At 60.6% G+C, this 5,505-nt stretch overlaps 1 protein-coding gene across 1 annotated transcript in view; it reads left to right on the top strand.

The window, feature by feature from the left end:
* Positions 1-4,274: 4,274 nt before the first annotated feature.
* LOC147110014 (CD276 antigen homolog) overlaps positions 4,275-5,505 on the top strand; it is a 36,089-nt gene continuing 34,858 nt past the window's right edge. The window contains exon 1 of the mRNA XM_086004007.1: positions 4,275-4,397. The gene's annotated coding sequence lies outside the window, so the exon portion shown is untranslated. The remainder of the gene's footprint in view (positions 4,398-5,505) is intronic.

Below are 5,505 nucleotides of genomic sequence, written 5' to 3'. Positions count from 1 at the left end.
GGTGGGAGGAGGTGGGTGTGGACAGGGTGAGATGAAGAGGGGTGGGAGGAGGCTGGCGTGGACGGGGTGAGATGAAGAGGGGTGGGAGGAGGCTGGTGTTGATGGGGTGAGATGAAGAGGGGTGGGAGGAGGCGGGTGTGAATGGGGTGAGATGAAGAGGGGTGGGAGGAGGCTGGTGTTGATGGGGTGAGATGAAGAGGGGTGGGAGGAGGCTGGTGTTGATGGGGTGAGATGAAGAGGGGTGGGAGTAGGCGGGTGTTGATGGGGTGAGATGAAGAGGGGTGGGAGGAGGCTGGCGTGGACAGGGTGAGATGAAGAGGGGTGGGAGGAGGCGGGTGTGGACAGGGTGAGATGAAGAGGGGTGGGAGGAGGCTGGCGTGGACGGGGTGAGATGAAGAGGGGTGGGAGGAGGCTGGTGTTGATGGGGTGAGATGAAGAGGGGCGGGAGGAGGCTGGTGTGGCTGGAGTGAGATGAAGAGGGGTGGGAGGAGGCTGGTGTTGACGGGGTGAGATGAAGAGGGGTGGGAGGAGGCTGGTGTTGAAGGGGTGAGATGAAGAGGGGTGTGAGGAGGCTGGTGTTGATGGGGTGAGATGAAGAGGGGTGGGAGGAGGCTGGTGTTGACGGGGTGAGATGAAGAGGGGTGGGAGGAGGCTGGTGTGGATGGGGTGAGATGAAGAGGGGTGGGAGGAGGCTGGTGTTGATGGGGTGAGATGAAGAGGGGTGGGAGGAGGCTGGTGTGGATGGGGTGAGAGGAAGAGGGGTGGGAGGAGGCTGGTGTTGATGGGGTGAGATGAAGAGAGGTGGGAGGAGGCTGGCGTGGACAGGGTGAGATGAAGAGGGGTGGGAGGAGGCTGGCGTGGACGGGGTGAGATGAAGAGGGGTGGGAGGAGGCTGGTGTTGACGGGGTGAGATGAAGAGGGGTGGGAGGAGGCTGGCGTGGACGGGGTGAGATGAAGAGGGGTGGGAGGAGGCTGGTGTTGACGGGGTGAGATGAAGAGGGGTGGGAGGAGGCTGGTGTGGACGGGGTGAGATGAAGAGGGGTGGGAGGAGGCTGGTGTTGATGGGGTGAGATGAAGAGGGGTGGGAGGAGGCTGGTGTTGATGGGGTGAGATGAAGAGGGGTGGGAGGAGGCTGGTGTTGACGGGGTGAGATGAAGAGGGGTGGGAGGAGGCTGGTGTTGATGGGGTGAGATGAAGAGGGTTGGGAGGAGGCTGGTGTTGATGGGGTGAGATGAAGAGGGGTGGGAGGAGGCTGGCGTGGACAGGGTGAGATGAAGAGGGGTGGGAGGAGGCTGGTGTTGATGGGGTGAGATGAAGAGGGGTGGCAGAAGGCTGGCGTGGACGGGGTGAGATGAAGAGGGGTGGGAGGAGGCGGGTGTTGATGAGGTGAGATGAAGAGGGGTGGGAGGAGGCTGGTGTTGACGGGGTGAGATGAAGAGGGGTGGGAGGAGGCGGGTGTTGATGAGGTGAGATGAAGAGGGGTGGGAGGAGGCGGGTGTGGACGGGGTGAGATGAAGAGGGGTGGGAGGAGGCGGGTGTTGATGAGGTGAGATGAAGAGGGGTGGGAGGAGGCTGGCGTGGATGGGGTGAGATGAAGAGGGGTGGGAGGAGGCGGGTGTGGACGGGGTGAGATGAAGAGGGGTGGGAGGAGGCGGGTGTTGATGAGGTGAGATGAAGAGGGGTGGGAGGAGGCGGGTGTGGACGGGGTGAGATGAAGAGGGGTGGGAGGAGGCTGGTGTTGATGAGGTGAGATGAAGAGGGTTGGGAGGAGGCTGGCGTGGATGGGGTGAGATGAAGAGGGGTGGGAGGAGGCGGGTGTGGACGGGGTGAGATGAAGAGGGGTGGGAGGAGGCGGGTGTTGATGAGGTGAGATGAGGAGGGGTGGGAGGAGGCTGGCGTGGACGGGGTGAGATGAAGAGGGGTGGGAGGAGGCGGGTGTGGAGCACAAACACCGGCACGGAACAGTTGGGCCCAATGTCCTCTTTCTGTGCTGTCCACTCGATTTAACTCGAGTTAATGTTACAGTTTGCTGCTAACACAGCAGAGGCCAGGGATGGTAGCTGGGATTTCCCCAGTCTATGTGAGTCAGTGCTGCACCACACAACACCGTTACCCCCTCAGCCAAGGGGAAAGCTCCATCCAGTCCCCCGAGCTCAGATTATTAATTATTGATAACACCGTGCCAAATATAGTGAAACGGCCGAATTGTGTGCGAGAAATAGTCGCTAATATTAATACCAAGGGATCGACGGCTTTCACAGTGGGCAACTGTAAGTGTGTGCCGCGGCTCCGTCTGTTGCACTCTCACCTCTGAGTCAGGAAGCCCAAGGCCCACTGCAGGGACCTGTGCCCCATAATCCCTCAGTACTGCCCCTCCGACAGTGCGGTGATCCCTCAGTACTGCCCCTCCGACAGTGCGGCGCTCCCTCAGTACTGCCCCTCCGACAGTGCAGCACTCCCTCAGTACTGACCCTCCGACAGTGCGGCGCTCCCTCAGTACTGCCCCTCCGACAGTGCGGCGCTCCCTCAGTACTGCCCCTCCGACAGTGCGGCGCTCCCTCAGTACTGCCCCTCCGACAGTGTGGCGCTCCCTCAGTACTGCCCCTCCGACAGTGCGGCGCTCCCTCAGTACTGCCCCTCCGACAGTGCAGCGCTCCCTCAGTACTGACCCTCCGATAGTGCGGCACTCCCTCAGTACTGCCCCTTTGAGTGTGCATCACTCCCTCCGTGCTGCCCCTCCGACAGGTTACAGAGATAGGGAGGGTTGCAGGGGCTGGCGGAGGTTACAGAGCTAGGGAAGGTTGTAGGGGGCTGGAGGAGGTTACAGAGCTAGGGAGGGGAGTAGGGACGAGGAGGTTACAGAGATAGGGAGGGTTGTAGGGGCTGGAGGAGGTTACAGAGATGGGGAGGGTTGTAGGGGGCTGGAGGAGGTTACAGACATAGGTAGGGGTGTAGGGGCTGGAGGAGGTTACAGAGATAGCGAGGGTTGTAGGGGCTGGGGGAGGTTACAGAGATAGGGAGGGTTGTAGGGGCTGGAGGAGGTTACAGAGATAGGGAGGGTTGTAGGGGCTGGAGGAGGTTACAGAGATAGGGAGGGTTGTGGGGGGCTGGAGGAGGTTACAGAGATAGGGAGTGTTGTAGGGGCTGGAGGATGTTACAGAGATAGGGAGGGTTGTAGGGGCTGGAGGAGGTTACAGAGATAGGGAGGGGTGTAGGGGCTGGAGGAGGTTACAGAGCTAGGGAGGGTTGTTGGGGCTGGAGGAGGTTACAGAGCTAGGGTGGGGAGTAGGGACGAGGAGGTTATAGAGATAGGGAGGGTTGTAGGGTCTGGAGGAGGTTACAGAGATGGGGAGGGTTGTAGGGGGCTGGAGGAGGTTACAGACATAGGGAGTGTGTTAGGGGCTGGAGGAGGTTACAGAGATAGGGAGGGTTGTAGGGGCTGGAGGAGGTTACTGAGATAGGGAATGTTGTAGGGGCTGGAGGAGGTTACAGAGGTAGGGAGGGCTGTCGGGACTGGAGGAGGTTACAGAGATAGGGAGGGTTGTAGGCACTGGATGAGGTTACAGAGATAGGGAGTGTTGTAGGGGCTGGAGAAGGTTACAGAGATAGGGAGAGGGGGACAAGGAGGGATTTGAATACGAGGATGAGAATTTTCCAAGTTGAGGTGTTGCCAGACCGGAAGCAAATGTAGGTCAGCGAGCGACAGGGGGGTGATGGGCGAACGGGACTTTGCGTGAGTTAGGACACAGAGGAAAATAATGTTTTGCTCCACGTGAGTTGAAAAAGGGGGCAGGACTTTAACAAGTCTAGTCTTGTGCTGCTGGGTTCGAGTTTCAGATCAAGTGTCCTTAACGAGTTGCAGTACCATATCCTCATACCCAACTTCCTATTGCGTGGTGTGATGTGCGTCAAGCTCTGTGTTGACTGGTCACCTCCCCCTAGGACAATACCACTTCACAGTGAGCCAGGGGGAACACCTCCCTCTTCGTGGCTACCGTCTCCCTGGTCCACTGACCCAACAAAACCCCTGGGAGTTACCTGGGCCAGCAGGTTGCGGGGACAACCTGGGTCAGGGCTGGGGGCAGGGGTCAGAGGTTTCTGGCGGGGTCATAGGTTTGGCTCGCACCCTACACCTGTTGGCGGGGGGAGGGGGGAAGCGATAGTGTGTGTCCCCCCTCGGCCAATGGCTGGTGGGAAAGTCTATTGTCTAATCAGGCCTTATAGGGAGGGGGCGACGCCTGCCCGTGATGCAGGAGGAGCCTGGAGCTTAAAAATCTGGCACAGCGGAGGTGAAGGCATTCGGAGATTGGGAAACGTAGCCAGTGGATGTGCCCAATCCCACGGACTGAGGGATCAAGGGAGAATCTGTTGTTATCAGGTTGTCTCGGAGGCTCTGGGTAAGTGTTGCCTTTAGAGGTCAAATCCAGGGGACTGTCCCCACCCAGAGAGAGTTAGACCGGTGCTTGCGAAACTCTCAAAAACAGGCGTTTCTGCTTTGGGTCTTCTGGGTTTGGTGTGTGATGTGTGGGACACGAGAGTCTGTGGGGTAAAGGGGCCTCTGTGGGGTACCAGGGCACAGGGGAGATTTCCCCCCGTTCTTTGGAGCAGTGGTTGTATATTCTGTTATGTCCACCTCTTAGGACCAACGGGGACTTGGTTTAACGTCTCATCCGAAAGACGGCACCTCTGACAGTGCAGCGCTCCCTCAGTACGGCCCCTCCGACAGTGCGGCGCTCCCTCAGTACTGCCCCTCCGACAGTGCGGCGCTCCCTCAGTTCCACCCCTCCGACAGTGCGGCACCCCCTCAGTACTGCCCCTCCGACAGTGCGGCGTTCCCTCAGTACTGCCCCTCCGACAGTGCGGCGCTCCCTCAGTACTGCCCCTCCCACAGTGCGGCGCTCCCTCAGTACTGCCCCTCCGACAGTGCGGCGCTCCCTCAGTACTGCCCCTCCCACAGTGCGGCGCTCCCTCAGTACTGCCCCTCCGACAGTGCGGCGCTCCCTCAGTACTGCCTCTCCGACAGTGCGGCGCTCCCTCAGTACTGCCCCTCCGACAGTGCAGCGCTCCCTCAGTGCTGCCCCTCTGACAGTGCGGCGTTCCCTCAGTACTGCCCCTCCGACAGTGCGGCGCTCCCTCAGTACTGCCCCTCCCACAGTGCGGCGCTCCCTCAGTACTGCCCCTCCGACAGTGCGGCACTCCCTCAGTGCTGCCGCTCCGACAGTGCGGCGCTGCCTCAGTACTGCCCCTCCGACAGTGCGGCGCTCCCTCAGTACTGCCCCTCCGACAGTGCGGCGCTCCCCCAATACTGCCCCTCCGACAGTGCGGCGCTCCCTCAGTACTGCCCCTCCGACAGTGCGGCGCTCCCTCAGTACTGCCCCTCCGACAGTGCGGCGCTCCCTCAGTACTGCCCCTCCGATAGTGCGGCGCTCCCTCAGTACTGACCCTCCGACAGTGCGGCGCTCCCTCAATACTGCCCCTCCGACAGTGCGGCGCTCCCTCAGTACT

The sequence above is a fragment of the Somniosus microcephalus genome, chromosome 12 (assembly GCF_052327205.1).
Source record: "Somniosus microcephalus isolate GS21.2 chromosome 12, FLI_Smic_1.0, whole genome shotgun sequence".
Lineage (NCBI taxonomy): Eukaryota > Metazoa > Chordata > Chondrichthyes > Squaliformes > Somniosidae > Somniosus > Somniosus microcephalus.
This window is presented reverse-complemented; position numbering and strand designations above follow the sequence as displayed.